Raw genomic sequence first — 18810 nt, forward strand, 5'->3', positions numbered from 1 at the left:
ATAAACATTCGCAGGGTCTCAGACCTTTCGCAGAGACCTTTATAAAAAAAATATATATATATAAAAAATAAATGCTCATTATTTAAATAATAATCTCTAGAAAATGTTCTGAACGTGTGCGTTTCTGGCCACTCAGAAACTTTCCAGGGAAAGGCTGGAACAGACAGTGGCATGGAAGAGTGACTAAGAAACTGGAATTTTGTGACTGGCTTCCAGCGTCCCGAGGCTGTAAGTTATTACTTGCCAGTGATGAATTGAACAAAAGAACAGTACTTGTTCTTGAGGACAACAAACCAGGAATAATCGACAGAGGAAAGAAAGGTTGGACGATGATGGTGACTCATTGAAGCGCTGGAGAGAGTTGGAAACAAAACTAAATTACCATAAACTGAAGGATTTTAAAAGGAAAAATATATTTTTGTAGACCGTTGAAACATGAGATTAATTTATTAACGTCAATCCTGAACTTGAATACAGCGACAGAAGTGTGATAGACTATATAGCCATTAGTTGTAAATTTGCCATTTTGTGGACGCCAATGACTAGAGAATGACTAGTTTATCTTGAAAACTAAAAGAAAGAAGAAGAAGACGAAGATGAAAGAAGAAGAGTGCCAATCAAATCTGAATAGTTAAAGTCTTGCATTTCATTTTCTTGGTGTCTATTCAATAAAAAAAAAATAAAATAAATTGATAACAAACATCTTGTATTAAACCGTTTGTATTGAAGGAGACGCACATTTTTACAGGAGTATGTGAATTGGTTCCAGAGCAATTTTTGCTTTAACTGTTCTGTTTATTAGTCCCTTCATTCGTGTTCAATACGTGTTTTGAAACCAGAAACTTCTAATTATACCTCGGAGTATCTTTAAGGGAGTACTGGAACTGTCTTTCGAGTAGATCTCTTTCTTCCAGGAGGGAATGAGTTTTCAAGTTACGACAATCTCGCAACACTTTTACGTTCCGAAGCTCAGCCCATACACAAAAACCCATTGACAGAATTAGCCCTCAGATTCATCACCCTTGAAAGACTTTACTTTAGAACAAGAGTAATGCACTCTGGAACGCCACATTGGTTCGGATTCTTACCAGCCTACATACACCATACTTTGTACCCTAAAGGTAGTCATCAGTCTGCCTGTCTTGAAAACATGTCTACTTTTGGTCCTAAAATGGGTCCCTTGTCTTGCTATCATTCGTATGTCTGTACACTGAAACCTCAAAAAGGTTCTTGGGATCAATATTTTCTAAAGACCACCATTTGCAAGTTTAAATTCGTCCGCGGTCCTACTACATAAGACCTTACACTGCCCCTCATTATAAATCTTTGTCCAGGACCTTACTTTGAAATCTTAGAGATGTCCAGTTTCTCAGTTTTTAACAGTTTAACTTTAACAGACCCGTATATCAAAACAGTAACACTGATCCAGGGTCTGAGTATCCTGCAGAAACTTCAATTAAAACTCAAGTTTTTTATCAGCCAAACTATCCTTAAAAGATCTCGCTCTGAATCCATAAAAAGTTCCTCACTTGCATCTTCTCTACAAGATCTTTTAGTGGAGTCTTAAACTGGTCCTTAACCTTCCTTCTTTAAATACTGAACTGGTCTTGACTGGTCTTCACTTTTACCATCCTATAGAAAACTAATAGGATATCCTGTGGTTGGTCATCAGGCTTCTTATCTTGAATTATCTTAGTCTTAATTCTTTACAGAATCCTGACACTGTAACCTCATTTTATCATCTCTTTTACTATACTTCTAAAATCATACTTTGGAATCTTAGCAGTTACCCAAGAATGATCTCTTGTGAAGACAATTGCTTTAAGAAAACCTCAAATTGGTCCTTGGTCCTGCAGTCCTTTATACACATAAGTACATTAATATTTTCATTCTTGAAAACCTTACAATTTACTAATCGTATATGGACACTTCAGAGTTCCAACTTGTATTCGTCTTCCTCCATTCTTAAGCTTGAACGATATCTCCTTTGGTATCCAATTGCAATAAACTTATTTTTGGACGAAAGTTGAGTCCTCTTAATTTACCAGGGAAAAAACCTTCATTTACACCAGTAACTTCGGTGTTATTTTCACTAACTTTATCACAATCTTCTCCGATACAATCTTCAAAAAGTCCTCCACAATCACTTATAGTAATAAACATCCCTCGATATAAGGGAATCAGTAAGAGTAAAGTATAACATAAAATACCACCAGTTTCTAAAAGTTCACCACCTGTTAGAAATCTTAAAATAAGCCACCCCCCAACCTCACCCCTTGCCTACAACACTCATAGAGTCCTCGTCACTTCCTACACAATTAGAAACCTGCCAACAATCTTACCTTGCACAAGGATGGTATAAGACTTGCAAGTCCTAAATTACAGTCCATAATACCCTCATTACTTCTGTTGAAAACAATCCGTCGTTGAGTAATATAAATCCACAATTACATATTTAACTGGATTACTATGTAAAATACAAAGGCAAAGACTTTCGAACACCAGAACGGTTGTTCTTCCTCATCAGTGTTTACAAACACACACATGAGGAACACCGTTCAGGTGGTCGAAAGTCTTTGCTTTTGTCTTTTACATAGTAATCCAGTTCACTGTGTAATTGTGGATTTTTATCACACAGACTGTTTTTCACGAGATTGTGAATTTCTTAGCAATCCGTCAGTACTAAGCTGGAAATATGCATTTTATATACCTGATCAGTAAGTTCTGGCTTTGCCAACTACTTTCAATCGTTCCAGCTTTTTCAAGGAAGCATTTCCTTTTAAAAATCATAATCCTCTCTTTTACTGGTCCGCTGGCATAATGCTTAGTGTCGTGGCATGCCACTCAGATGTCGCGGGTTCGCGTCGCCCCCAGGGCGATGAAAAATCACTGGCTCTGTATCATGATCAGTTACTGCTGCAGTGTGGGGTCTGCTGCGGTGGGAGGTTGAAACCAACATTCTTTGGAAGCTTAAAGAATTTCAAGTCAGTGGCCCCTTTGGTGTGCTTGTTTCATATGAATAGGTTTCATCTACTGATATAATAAATAATAATTATTATTATCATTGGCAGTTACTGATTCTGTACAGGTATCTAATACTGGTCCCTGGTCAAGACATCCTACATTCTGTACAGGTATCTAAAACTGCTCCCCTGGTCAAGATATCCTACAGGGACATTCAATAAAACTCTAAGTTTGTCATCAGTCTGACCATCCTTCAAAGTACTTCCCTGTTATCAGCCTTTCCAAATGCTTTAGCACATTTTTGCATTTCTTAAAAGCCCCCGTTTGCTAGCATGCTGAATCAACCTCAATATTGAACATAAAAGTCCAATAGAAAATGTTGGTGTTAACAAAATAAGAATGTCACTTCCCCAGACGAACAATATGTAAACTTATGTTATAAACTGCATTGCCCACACCCCGCCCCCCACCACCACCACAAAAGTCTTCCTTTTTATCAAGCAGTAGGTACCTTTCCACATAGTTTGGAAGCACATAGAGTTCCTTTATTCTGTCAGGTGAAATTTTCAAAACGTGCGGAAATTTTACAGGCTTTCAGCCTCATACGATGTGGCTGTCATTGATTCTGCACTGCATTACATATTTTCATTTAGTTTAACATTACCACGTTTCATCAACATAAACTTGGTTATTGTTATAAGGAATTATGGGTAAACCACTAATAAAACAGTGGTTCTCAACTTTTTTTGACCCATGCACCCTTTCACCATATGTCAGAATGTCATTCCATCCCCCTTTTCCAAAATTGTCAGCCTCAAAAGGTGCATTGGAAATATTATGCATATAATATTCAAAATCCTTGGTCACAATTCCCCCCCTTGAAACTCTGATATTCCCCACTAGGGGAGAATCCTTCCCCTGGTTGAGAACCACTGGTATTGTGTATAAAACCGTCGACTCACATTTTATCATTATGAATCTAGAAACTCACATAAATCTACATTAATAACAAGAAAACCTTCCTTAAGAGACATCTACTAGGAAGACAGTTCCTGAAACGAATCCTGCATTCAGCTCCCTTAACGAAAAACAGAAGTCAAGTTTCTATTAAGAGCCATCACCATGTCCAACTTTTGGACATCGGGGCTCTTGGACATCGTTTTGTATCCATATGTGCTTGGAGGCACATATATAACACTTCCTGCTTGTGGTTGTAATCTCTATGAGGTTCTAATATAATTCGTTTTGTATTTTTCAGCCTCCCAAAAGTTGGGTAGATATTCTTACCCTCCGGGTCCCATCACACGCGACACCCCAGTATTCATCATGTTTTAAATTGTTCATTTTTTTTTTTTACTCTTCGTGTTTACGTTATTGGTATGTCTTTCTGTTTCCCATGTTTTCTTGGAGGTTTCCATCATCCTCCGTTTTGTTTCATTTCTTTTACACCGTACAGAAGGACTGGCAATTCTCTCAATTCTCCCGTCATTCAGATAACAGTAACTCGCTTCAGTGCAAAGCTAATTCTCCTCAGCAGAATTACATTAGAATTAAATTTTGAATTTTGCTCAAAAATGATCTAATTTTTATTTCTCAAAGATCAGTTTTTTGAGTTCAACTCGTAGGAATTATTTTACCTTCACTCCAACTTTCCTGATTTTTTTCATATGCTTTATAAATTTCATAAATTTTAAATGCCCGTTGAAAGAAGGACTTACTGTGACATATATCACGTTGTAAAAATGTTGTACGATTTACCAAAAGAAATTATTCTTGTCTTTTGTAAAGCATAAAAAAAATATATATATATATATATATATATATATATATATATATATATATATATATATATATATATATATATATATATATATATATATATATAAACAAACATCTACAAGAGATCTAAGCATGGACCGTGAGTGCCCAAAATTAAAATTGTTTAAGATCCCTCACTATTGAAGTAACAGGCTATTTTATATGCTATTAGCCCAGAATCGATTAATTATATAAAATCAACCATATCTGCGACCAGCTTAAGTAAAGCTGCGGCGAGGAATTTAAACATTTATTCAGACTTTTCAGTTAATTTTCCACTGTATTCTATTGGTGGGAAACCCCCAACTATTATTATTATTATTATTATTATTATTATTATTATTATTATTATTATTATTATTATTATTATTATTACATCTGGAATCTGAAAACACGAGGCGAATATAAAGTATTATTATTATTATTATTATTATTATTATTATTATTATTATTATTATTATTATTATTATTATTATTATTATTATTATTATTACCACATTTGGAATCTGAAAACACGAGAAATATATAAACAAGTGTTTAAAAACAATTCATTATTAAAGTTGTAGCATCATTATTGAGTGGCAAAGTTGCTGTTATCTGAATCATTCCAAACACCTTTGTCATATCTGGCAATTTTCTTCTCCGTTTCTCTCTCTCTCTCTCTCTCTCTCTCTCTCTCTCTCTCTCTCTCTCTCTCTCTCTCTCTCTCTCTCTCTCTCTCTCTCCTTTCTCCTTCCCGAAGACAATTGCTTCCCTTCCTGTCCTTTCTCTCTATTTTCTCCGTCCTTTCTCCTTCCCACAGACAATTCTTTTCCTTCCTGTCCTTTCTCCTCCCCCCTTCCCAAAGACAATTTTTTTTCCAATCCTGTCCTTTCTCTCAATTTTCTATTTCCTTTCTCCTACCCATTCCTCCTTGTCCTAGCTCTCAATTTTCTCTTTCCTTTCTCCTACCCAAAGACAATTCTTTCCCTCCCTCTCCTTTCTCTCAATTTTCTCTTTCCTTTCTCCTACCCAAAAACAATTCTTTTACTTCCTATCCTTTCTCTCAATGTTCTCTTTCCTTTCTCCTACCCAAAGACAATTCTTTCCCTCCCTCTCCTTTCTCTCAATTTTCTCTTTCCTTTCTCCTACCCAAAGACAATTCTTTCCCTCCCTCTCCTTTCTCTCAATTTTCTCTTTCCTTTCTCCTACCCAAAAACAATTCTTTTATTTCCTGTCCTTTCTCCTCCCACAGACAATTCTTTCCCTTCCTGTCCTTTCTCCCTCCTACAGACGATTCTTTCCCCTCCTGTCCTTTTCTCTATCTGAACAAACAGCCCCACACTGTCACAACCCCTACGTCACTAAAGAACAAATCATTGAGTTTTCCAATTCCCTCATCACACGATTTGCTTTATTTCCGTTCGCTGATGAGTTCAAGAGCCCAGCCCTACGAGAGCTGACAGTCAGCTCAGTGGCCTGGTTAAACTGTTTTATTATTATCATTATTATTATTATTATTATTATTATTATTATTATTATTATTATTATTATTATTATTATTATTATTATTAATGATGATGATGATGAGTTCACGAATCGCAACCAATGTTGCCCTCGATGATTTGTTGAAGATTTCTGTTAATTTTTTTTTTTTTACACTAAAAGGTGTTAACACTCACTCATCACGGTGAAAACATTCCCCCCCATAGTTAAAAAAAAACTTGTTAACATAAGTATTACATGTACGACTGCTTTATGTATGAGATATTCCGTTGTACTGAGAAGATATTATATCAGTGAAATAAAATACTTAAAAAAAATACAACTGTGTTGTCATTTGTTTGTATATTTTATAAAATAGGAGAAAAATTAATATAAAGGAAAAGATCTGAATTAAAACAGTTTATAAAATGAATAAATATGAAATAAATAAAAATATGTAAAGATAAATATAAAAGTAAAAAAAAAATGTGTTATTTGTTTATGCTCTATTTCTTTGTTCTTGTGAACTTTGTTGTCTGAACGGGCAGAGAAAAATATCGAAATGAAAACAAAAAACGAAAGGTTAAAAAATTAGCATAACGATACATTATTACTGCACAAATGGACTTTCAATTTTATGTCAAAATAAAACCGCATAAAAAGAATATGAAATATAAGAAAATGAGTAACCAGAATTAAGGCCATAAAAAGACGGATTGTATAGAGGCTGATTCACATTATAACATCACGTCACCGACACATCACGTCACGTCAAAATACATATATTCAAATGGACTTGTTCACACCATCACGTCACGTCACGTCACCATCAAGCACACGGCATCCACCGTCACATCACGACGCGTTTTCTTGGAAAGAATATTTTGACGTGACGTGACGCTGCTCCGCATCAATTTTAGAATTATTAATTGATTGATTGATTGATCAATTTATGTAGACTGGGATCCAACAACGTGGTTATCAATGGCGGGACAACCTAGGGAAACATATGATAATTTTGTGTACAAAGCAAACGTACCTTATAATACCAGGTGGTCTTCGTCAGGTAGCTCCGTTCAACTTCAGATTTCATCTAAGTGATGTAATTCTGCTGAGAAAAAAAAGTTGTTATTTAATGGCATTTAAAACACATACATACGCACATACACACGCACACACATCAGCGTCACCAGTAAATATAATGATAAAATAATCACAATCATATGATCATCTAAAACACAAATTAAATAACATATTTTGATCTTTAAAATAAAATATTAAATCAATGATTTTATAAAATTTCACTAAATTTTGCTTTATAATGTTGTTGGCAAGGAAGATGTCACAAAGTATCCTAATTGGTTTTAAAATTCGATATTTTAAGTGATATTTTAGAATTTTGACATTATATGTATGTATGTATGGTTTGTATGTATGTATGATATCTTTATGTATATATATGTATGTATGTATATATATATATATATATATATATATATATATATATATATATATATATATATATATATATATATATATACATAGAAGAGAGAGAGAGAGAGAGAGAGAATTAGTTATATCCGTAATACGTACCTTCGGTTAAAATGTATATAATAAAAATGAAAAAACTTAAATTCTCCCATCAGAACGCAATTGAAAACAAAAAAAAAAGTGTAAAGCCTTGCCCAGGTAAAGAGAGTAAAGGAGTTGGCAAAACAGGTTGCATTTCAAAGCTGCTTCTCGGAATTGGATCAAACAAATCGATATCGTCTTCCTTTGCCTCGAAAGCAATGAACGCAGGCACAGATACTTCGTCCTCCTTTGAAACGCGCTCGGAGAGAGAGAGAGAGAGAGAGAGAGAGAGAGAGTATTTTCTGAAAGATTTTCAGAGAGATTTCAACAGTAGCCAGTTTTATTACAGGATATCTACAAGAGAGAGAGAGAGAGAGAGAGAGAGAGAGAGAGAGAGAGAGAGAGAGAGAGAATTTTATTCCAACAGTATTTTCTGAAAGTCGTCTTTTCAAAGAGAGAGAGAGAGAGAGAGAGAGAGAGAGAGAGAGAGAGAGATTTCATTTCAACAGTAGCCAGTTTTATTACAGGATAGAGAGAGAGAGAGAGAGAGAGAGAGAGAGAGAGAGAGAGAGAGAGACTTTCATTCAACATTATTTTGTAAAGGATGTCTACTCAGGCAGAGAAGTGAGACAGAGAGAGAGAGAGAGAGAGAGAGAGAGAGAGAGAGTACTTTATATCAGTGATTCTTAATCTGGGGTGCTGCTTCCACATGTTTTCTAATTATTATCTGAAAACATGCCAAAAGCTTCAAAGGGGGCGTCAAGCAGGGTTGCCAGATGGTGCCTATTATTTTTTTTAATTTGTGATATCAATTGCAAAGTTGCCAGAAACATTATCACTGCTTCCATATGTTTTCTAATTATTATCTGAAAACATGCCAAAAATTCAACAATACTGTTTATAGGTTGTAGTGGGCAGAAATTTCAGGGGTAGTGGGGCGCAGGGCAAAAAAAAAAAGTTTAAGAACCACTGCTTTATATTCTTTTGATGCAAAGCAGAAGAGGTCAGTGACCTCTGTAACCTCTCGAGGCTTAATTGATAGGAATTTTCTGCTGTCGTAACTTCGTGGTCTCCTTTTCTTGAACTGTGTCTCATTACGTGCTCTGCTAATTAAAATCTCTCTCTCTCTCTCTCTCTCTCTCTCTCTCTCTCTCTCTCTCTCTCTCTCTCTCTCTCTCTTTTAATCATAATCTTTTCGCGCAATTACCCTTCTTCAACTTCCAACAGCAATTACGCTTTTATCTCTTCCGAAAACAAAATGGAAAAAGACTGTATTAAAAAAAATAAAACTTTCCGTCGGTTCCCCCTCATTATTCTTTTTAACTGTTACAAACTACCTACAGACGATAAAAGCTTTGTTCTTTTGATTCTCTCTCATTATGACTTCTATAAAAACAGGAAAGACTTTCATTTGCCCATAAAAACTTTCATTCCTCTAATTCTCTTTCATTATTCTATTATCTCTTCAGAAAAATAATATAAAGATGGGTAAAAATTTCAGCTATAAGAAAATAATATTTTCATTCTTTCTTCTGGTAATTATTTTTCTTTATTTCATCTCTCCGAAATACAAACTATAAAAAAAATTCTTTCCCTTGGTTTTATCGAGTTATTTTTTCATCTCATAAAAAACTGTCTAAAAACAAAACTCTTTCCATCCATTCTCAATCACGCGCTTTCTCCAACAATTGCAGTTCTCTCTCATGACGGATTCTCTCTCTCTCTCTCTCTCTCTCTCTCTCTCTCTCTCGTCTTAGTTCCATCATTTCCCTTGATCGTTCATTTCCCCCTCACGTCCTTTCTTTTCCTCCGTAAAGGGACGCTGGCAGGAAACGGTATTTTAAAATACGGTCGTAATAATCTCTTGCTCTCGTTCGTTTCGTGTTGCGTTCAAGTTCTGTCTTATTTTCCTTTCGCCAGTGGGCTTTCTCCTTCTTCATAAAGGACGACAGTTCTGGGGAAAGCAGAGGAGAGAGAAATGTCCCTTTCCCTTTGCAAAGAAAGCGTCAAAGAGGTTATCTAAGGGGCATATTTGTCATTTTAATCACGATTCATTTCTACGTTCTATCAGCGCTGACACTTGACATTTTGGGGGCTTGATATTTTGATACTTGCTACACTTTATTTTAATTTTCATTGGGGATTTCCGCAGAATCTTAACAAACAATTGTTGAGTCAAAGAGGTTATCTAAGGGGGATATTTGTCATTTTAACCGAAGTCAGTTTTAATCACGATTCATTTCTACTTTCTTTCGCGCTGACACTTGACGTTTTGGGGGCTTCATATTTTGATACTTGCTACACTTTATTTTAATTTTCATTGGCGATTTCTGCAGAATCTTAACAAATAATTGTTGTTCAGCATCACGTCGTATGTTTGTCTCCGTAATTTATCTAGTTCTATTTTACTTACGTATTATTCTGGACGTCATGACTTTATACTCTGTTGCATTTTTCTTGTTGTTATCTTAAACTGAACATCGCATCTATCATCAGCAAAACAAGACGGAAATACGCTTTACATATAAAGGATATATACAATTAAGCTCTACATATCAAGGATATATAGACTCACTTCACTGCCGTGATAACTACTTACATTAAGTTGAAGTCAGGGTCGAAGTTAAGCGAACACGATCAGCGAATTCGAAACGAGATTATTTGAATCGGATTCTCTCCGAGTCGATCCCCCGTCCTCTCGCATTCTCCCGAGACGTAACCGAGTACCGAGACCTTTCCCCGAAAAAAGCGGGACGCCATATCTTAAAAACTAACCATAGAATTTTCTTGAAAATAATCTCATTATTATTATTATTATTATTATTATTATTATTATTATTATTTTTCTTTTATGGGTCTATCACAGTCATCCTATTCGACTGGGTGGTTTTTATAGTGTGGGGTTCCGGGTTGCATCCTGCCTCCTTAGGAGTCCGTCACTTTTCTCACTATGTACACTGTTTCTAGTAGTACACTACACTATTCTACATGAGTCCTGGAGCTACTTCGGCATCTAGTTTTTCCAGATTCCTTGTCAGGGATCTTGGGATCGTGCCTAGTGTTCCTATGATTGTGGGTACAATTTCCACTGGCATATGCCATATCCTTCTTATTTCTATTTTCAGGTCTTGATAATTATGATTTTTTCTCTTCTTTCTCATCAACTCTGGCGTCCCATGGTATTATTATTATTATTATTATTATTATTATTATTATTATTATTATTATTATTATTATTATTATTATTATTAGATGATGAACCCCATTCAAGTCGAACAAGCCAACAGGGGCCACTGACTTCCAAAGAATACGGTGTTCATTAGGCAGAAGTAAGAGGAGGTAAAGAGGAATACAGAAAGAAAAAAATCTCACTTATCAAAATAGAAAAGTAAATTAGCAAATTAATAAATAGATAAAAATGTATTAAAATGCACAAAGAATAGTATCAGACTAATAATGCACTGAATCTTCGATTGAGCTTTTAAATTTCCAACTGCACGACTTTACCAGAGGAGAAGGGTGGCCGAATCTATTTTAAGGTAGTTTGGTAAATGTAAAATGGGCTCCACAGATGGCGTATTAAAAGGGAAGAGCCTCGGTATTCAGGAAGCAAAAGTGTGTACGTGTAAGATAAGAGGTGAACTGAGCAGTTTGAGTTTGTAAGAAGGTTCGGCGTTCTACTGATGAGCCTCGTGTGTAGGTGTCAACAGTGGTTAATGTTATGGAAATGCTCTGATTGGGGTTTATCTACTAATGATCAAACCAATTTAAAACAATACACTTTAAGGTATCAAACCAATTTAAAACAAGGTTCTTTACACTTGAGTTTTAACCTCTCCAACAAGACACCATTACAATAGGTAGTGCTTGGCCTTTGGCCCTATATATCCATTCCATTCTCTCTCTCTCTCTCTCTCTCTCTCTCTCTCTCTCTCTCTCTCTCTCTCTCTCTATATATATATATATATATATATATATATATATATATATATATATATATATATATATATATATGATAGATGTGTGATAGATGTGTATGTGTATATATATATATATATATATAGATAGACGGATACATAGATAGATTATATAAATAATATATATATATACATATATACATATACTGTATATATAAACAAGCCGATTTACATACTAATCAAGTCTCCTTTCTGAATTGGCAACACTGTCACCTCCTCGTGTCCTAACACAATTAAAAAACAGTAGTCGCTAAAAAAAAAAAAAATCCTATAATAAGATATATTTGAATCCGATAAACACCAATATGCCAGTGATGAAATTCCCCAATACTGACGATTGGCTGGGTACTATGAACTGTCAATTGAAATAATTACGGTCATCGGAAAAGTTTGCCGATATATTGAATAACATTCAATTTTGTTGCCCACCCCCCAAAATAAAAATACTTTATATTTTACAATATAATACATGAATATTAACGTCAATTCTTGAAGCTAGTCATGTTTTTTAACGGTTTCAATTTGATTGGTTATGAAGCGAGGCTTCAATGCAGCGTTTACTGAATATTAAATTACGCAGTGCAAAGGAGAATTTTGTTAATAGTGAAAGATTTCACTTAACGTAGCTAAAGATCAATAATAAACAAACTTAATTCTCATAGAATTTTTATAATTCAGACGATAATCACTCTTCCAGAAAAGTTAGGCCTACGCCTTTTATTTTTGGAAAGCTCAAAATGCATCTGCATTATTTGAAGACGAGGCGCTTGCACTCAAATGTATAAATTCTCTAATGACACCAGGCTTCGGAAAAAGAAAGCTTGCATATAGGCCTAACAGCATAGAGAGGTAGCATGCGTTTTCTGTAATGCTATAGCCGGCTTTTCTCACTTTATTCAGTCAAAGCTATAAAATAATCTCCTAACATAGGCCTATCAACGCATAGGAAAACTGAATGTTTACACATAGCGCTTTATACAGAGGGATGAAAGCACAAGAAGAAGCAAGCACCGTGAAATCACACTAAGCTTTGGAAATGAAGGTCTTATTGTCACTAAATTTAACTGACGTTGAGGCCAGGCTCCTTTCACGAGAGGTCTTTGCGAAGACTCCCTTCAACCTTTAGGTAAAGTAGGTCTAATTAATAAAAGGTTATGGGCACGTGACGTCACGCACCACTGAAACCAAGTGACGGGTGCACTGCGCAACTGGGGTGCTAGAATTGCTAGTCCCAGTGGTTTTGTATTTGCTGACGTGGTTAGACCTGGTGCTACCTAGTCCCAGTGGTTTTATATTTACTGATATGGTTAGACGTGCTGCTTGTTGGGGGCGGGGAAGGGGGGGAGAGGTTTACCGCAAAAATAATGGAGGAAATCAAAATTAAAACCACTTAGGTGTTAGAATTTCGCTTACACCTCTCTGTTTATAGTCGAGGATAAAAGTCACTGACTACTGTCACCACGATTCTGAGGCCCTGTTCCAAGAATACAAGATGGAGACTGAAAAATAACACATCTGTGCACAGAATAGCATATAGACAGATGAAAGAATAATGCATGCATGCAACGAACAGCATATGAAGACACTGAAGAATAATAAAATTTAGGTGAAAGGAAAAGCATCAGGACCTACGAGGTCATTCAGTTTAGCAAACGAAAATTGACAGTAAAAAGGTTTCCACTTTCAGTGTAACAGGAGGAAAACCTCAAAGCAGTTGCGCTTTGAATCAATAATTACTTCTTCCGAATGGATATTCTTTGGAAAGCTTGATGGAAGAAAGCCAAGAATTTGAAAGGCTTGTTCCAGTAAAAGGAACGAAAGGGGTTGCATAATAATAATAAGGAATACACGCCGCAAAGAACCATAATAATAATGCCTAATAGTGCATCGAAATGAGGTGCATTTTGTATCCGCCCCCCAACGGGACATGCCTCCGTTATGAATCATTATTCGCATTGATAAACAATAAAAAAAAGCTTTCACCACTTTTTCTGCAGATTACCGTAACCCTCACAAAGGCGGAAGGAAATTACCGTACTGGTTCGTCACGCAAACTACGGACTGAAGAATGAAAAACCTGTAATTGGAATAAAAAAAAACCTTCAATCCCCAGAATGCAATCAAAGAGAGGCACAAGCGTTAATTACAGGTGAATGACAGCCCCGGTTTTTTGTATGCCCAGGTAATTTCGAGTTATTAACTCCACGCAGGCAGACCAGTTCGGAGAATTACAATTACAAGGCTTTTTTTTTTTATAGCTTGGTATTACAGGCGCGAGGTCTTACGCATTTAGTGAGGTTCTTGTCGCCAGTGATTAAACAGAAGTAAAATAGAGGAATTTAAAGAAATTAGGAAGAACATTAGATTTCTAATGAAGTAAAATCCCGAATAATCACCTTGAAAAAGACGTTAAATTTTAAATCATTAGTATTGAATTGAATTGAAAAAATATTAATAATAATTACACGGACAAAAACAGTAAAAAGGTTGCAAAGTAATAATAGGAAAAAAAGCAATTTGAAAATCATTCTCAAGAGGGTTTAATATGGAAGAAAGAAATTTGCAAGGAGGTACAGTATTATTATTATTATTATTATTATTATTATTATTATTATTATTATTATTATTATTATTATTATTATCGAAAGAAATTGGTGCATCAACGGGCATTGCCTCCTTTACAAGATCAATGCATTGATAAACAATAAAAAAAGCTTTCAACCACTTTTTCTGCAGATTACCGTAGACAAACTCCGAACTGGTTCGTCACGCAAACTACGGACGGACTGAAGGAAGAAAAAACCTGTCATTGGAATCATGAACCTTACCATTATTATTATTATTTTTTATTTTATTATTAGAATTATTATTATTATTATTTTTATTATTATTACAAAAATATTTAGTAAGGTTCTTGTAGTGTGACCGAGTCTTAGAAATTAAAGAAATTATGAGCTAGATTTCAAATACCTCAGTAATCACCTTGAAAATATGTAATATATTTACAGATAAATCAATATAAATCTAATTATTGACAAAACCTTTAATACATGTACATATACTTTTTAAAAGGAGATTTGAAAATCGTTCTCAAGAGGTTAATAACAGAAAGAAATTATTATTATTATTATTATTATTATTATTATTATTATTATTATTATTATTATTATATTATTATTATTATTATTATTATTAAGATAAACCATATTCATATAGAACAAGCCTAAATGGGGCCATTTTCAGGACTTTACAAGCTTCCAAAGAATTTGTCACTTGAAAAAATTAGAGAGGAAAATAGAAAATACAGAAAAAACAGAAATAAATAATAAGATTATTTTTAGGGTAGTATTGCATTGCAACTTCTCTTGAACTTTTGAGGTTCTAATGGTACGCAGCATCCTCCAGCGACTGCACAGGCGTGTGCTGACGTGCATTTGATGAACCAACTGTGTAGGTGCGTGGAGCGGCTGTGGCTGTGGACATTTCTACAAGAGGATTTGAGTCTTTGTTCTGTATTAAGGTGAATGTAAAGAGAGATTGGTGTTATTTCATTTTTAAGCGGAATGACATTGGCATTTCGTTGCATAATTATATAATGATCCCCTACACACACATACATATATAACACATACACACACACGTATATATATATATATATATATATATATATATATATATATATATATATATATATATATATGTATATGTATATGTATATATATATATATATATATATATATATATATATATATATATATATATATATATATATATATATATATATATATATATATATATATATATATATATATATATATATATATATGTGTGTGTGTGTGTGTGTACATACATATTAAAAAACATAAGAATGAAATTCTCTGGAGCTATAAAGTATTTCATTGTTACTTATACTGACCCACTACATTTAGCCCACCACGAAATCCAAAACACACACACATACACACACACACACACACACACATATCTTCAAACCAAACACTGAAAAGGAATCGACTCTTTTCAAATATTTTTTAGTACGTGAGGTAAGATCCACAATGAAATGCATGTTACAGAAAATAGTGTATAAAAAATATATTATGTACCAAGCTTGTACCTTTCATCCAACTGCTGTGTACTTGATCAACTCCACAGCAGCCGGATGAAAGATATAAGCTTTGTATATATTTCTGATAAACCATGTTCCGTAACATGCATTTCATTATGGAACTTACCTCACATTTCTGAGAAGTACGCTAAACATTATACCACACATCCAATACTGAATTCGAGAATTAAAAGCGAATATTTCCGTGCTTGTACGATTACAAACCCCCTAGGCTTCTCGCACGAGCAAGCAAATCGTGCTCTCCCATGGATTTCCTGATAAGCTCACGCCGCTATAGCGAACAATGCGAATGCAATTATAGAAATTAGACAGGTTATTTGCTGCGAAGCGTGACAGTAATTTCTGTATTCCAGAAAGATTTATTAACTAAATCAACAAAGAAAAAAATGTTTACTTAAGAATTCCCCTGATTTGTTAAACAGATGAGAATTTAGAATTTAGGCCTAAGGCCAAGCACTGGGACCTATAAGGTCATTCAGCACTGAAACGGAAATTGACAGTAAAAAGGTTTAAAAGGTGTAACAGGAGGAAAATCTCGCAGTTGCGTCATGAATCAAATATTAGGAGAGAGTGGAAAGTAAGATGGGAGAAAGAGAATATGAAAGGAGGCACAGTAAAAGGAATGTAAGGGGTTGCAGCTAGGGGACGAAGGGACGCTGCAAAGAACCTTAAGTAATGCCTACAGTGCACTGAATGAGGTGCACTGACGGCACTAGTCTCCCCTACGGGGTCCCTTGCTCTGTGACATCATGATTTCCCTGGGAAAATCCGATGAAGTGTAGCGTCATTTTTCTCTTCGTAAACTTCAAAATAAATGTTCACAACAAAATCCTGTTTCGTTTCAAAAGTTATCCACAAATGTGGAGGCTTGTTAGGAGTCTTATCTAGGAATTTTATTTTTGATAATAAAAAGATGGAAATTTTATTTCCGCTGACCAAAGGATTCGGTTTCCAAGCTGGTCCAGTGAGGAGAATTTCAACCCAGATTGTTCAAAAGGTGGAGAAAAGATCTTTTGAAAAATCAACACTTTAGGAATAAAATCGACTAAATCTAGTTTTCATTTCACCAAACGAAGCGAATTTTTTTTGGTTTAGTTCACAGAATTTCAAAGTCCCAAGATAAATAAAAGATGCTAATAATTAAAGTCTCAAAGATTGAAGAACTTAAATAGGTCTCAGGAATTCTCAATCCATAAATCCAGATAAAACGAAAATGCACACCATACACTCACTCTCTCTCTCTCTCTCTCTCTCTCTCTCTCTCTCTCTCTCTCTCTCTCTCTCTCTCTCTCTCTCACACAAACACACAAACACATAAATAACCCAAAAAGCTGAACAAAAATAAAAATTCATGGTCTCAAAAACAAATTCCAACCAATACTTCCAAGTAAAAAAAAGAGAAATTCCCCAAAAATGAGAAATTCCTTAAAAGATAAATAATAAAAGAGAAATTCCAAAAAAGAAAGAAATTCCATAAAAGGAGAAATTCCAAAAAAAATGGAATATTCCAAAAAAAGGGATATTCCCAAAAATGGGATATTCCAAAAAAAAAAAATCCAAAATGACAGAAATTCCAAATCAAGAGAACTTCCAAAAGAGGAGAAATTCCAAAACAAGAGAAATTCCAGAAAAAGAGAAATTCCAGAGAAATTCCAAAAAATTAAATAAATAAAAAGCGAGCTCAATATGAACCCCGTCAACACCATCCACTCTTGTCCTCACTTTAAAATCGGGACTTTTGTGCCTATACTGTAGAACAGCCTCTCAGAGGAAGTCGTGCAATTGGAACTTCAGAAGTTCAAGCGAGGATGCAATGCTTTACTACCCTAATGGTATTCTCCTTGCATTTTTGATAGATTTTTATCTGTTTATTTATTTATTGATTAATTTTCTTTAATAAGTGGGATCTCTTCTTTCTGTATTTCCCTTTACTTCCTCTTACTTCTTCCTAATAAACACCTCAATATTTTTTGGAAGCTTGAATTTCAAGTCAGTGGCCCTTTGGTGGGCTTGTTCCATATGAATAGGTTTCATCTACTGAATAATAATAATAATAATAATAATAATAATAATAATAATAATAATAATAATAATAATAATAATAATCTTTGGAAGCTTAAATTTCAAGTCAATGGCCCCTTTGGTGGGCTTGTTCCATATGAATACGTTTCATCTACTGAATAATAATAATAATAATAATAATAATAATAATAATAATAATAATAATAATAATAATAATAATAATAATAATAATAAATTTTGGAAGCTTGAATTTCAAGTCAATGGCCCTGTGGTGGGCTTGTTCCATATGAGGTTTCATCTACTGAATAATAATAATAATAATAATAATAATAATAATAATAATAATAATAATAGTTGTTAACAGGACAGAAGAGAAAACACAGTATAGAAAAAACGCCAAGCGCTGGGACCTATGAGGTCATTCAGCGCTGAAAGGGAAACTGACAAGAACAAAGGTCTGAAAGGTGTAACAGGAGGAAAACCTCAAAGCAGTTGCACCATGAATCAATTGTTAGGAGAATATGAAAGGAGGTACAGTAAAAGGAATGAAAGGGGTTGCAGCTAGGGGCCTAAGGGACGCCGCAAAGACTCTTAAGTAAAATACCTACAGTGCACCACGTGAGGAGCACTGGTGGCACTGCTACCCTACGGGGCGTGACAGTGGAAGAGAGCTCCTACGGCTACGGAACTTGGAGAGACTGTTCATTCGGGAGGAATGTACAGCAGAAGAAGAAGAAGAAGAAGAAGAAGAAGAAGAAGAAGAAGAAGAAGAAGAAGAAGAAGAAGAAGAAGAAGAAGAAGAAGAAGAAGAAGAGGGGAAGGAAAAACTGAGCCGAGATGACTCGAAATCGAGGGACTGTAAGAATT

General features: G+C 34.7%; 1 long non-coding RNA gene across 1 annotated transcript in view; it reads right to left on the reverse strand.

The window, feature by feature from the left end:
* The window catches only part of LOC136847282 (uncharacterized), a 146088-nt gene that overhangs the window by 43119 nt on the left and 84159 nt on the right, over positions 1–18810 (reverse strand). Inside the window, exon 2 of the long non-coding RNA XR_010855693.1 lies at positions 7286–7354. This is a non-coding gene — a long non-coding RNA (uncharacterized lncRNA). The remainder of the gene's footprint in view (positions 1–7285; positions 7355–18810) is intronic.

Source organism: Macrobrachium rosenbergii, chromosome 16 (genome assembly GCF_040412425.1).
Source record: "Macrobrachium rosenbergii isolate ZJJX-2024 chromosome 16, ASM4041242v1, whole genome shotgun sequence".
NCBI lineage: Eukaryota > Metazoa > Arthropoda > Malacostraca > Decapoda > Palaemonidae > Macrobrachium > Macrobrachium rosenbergii.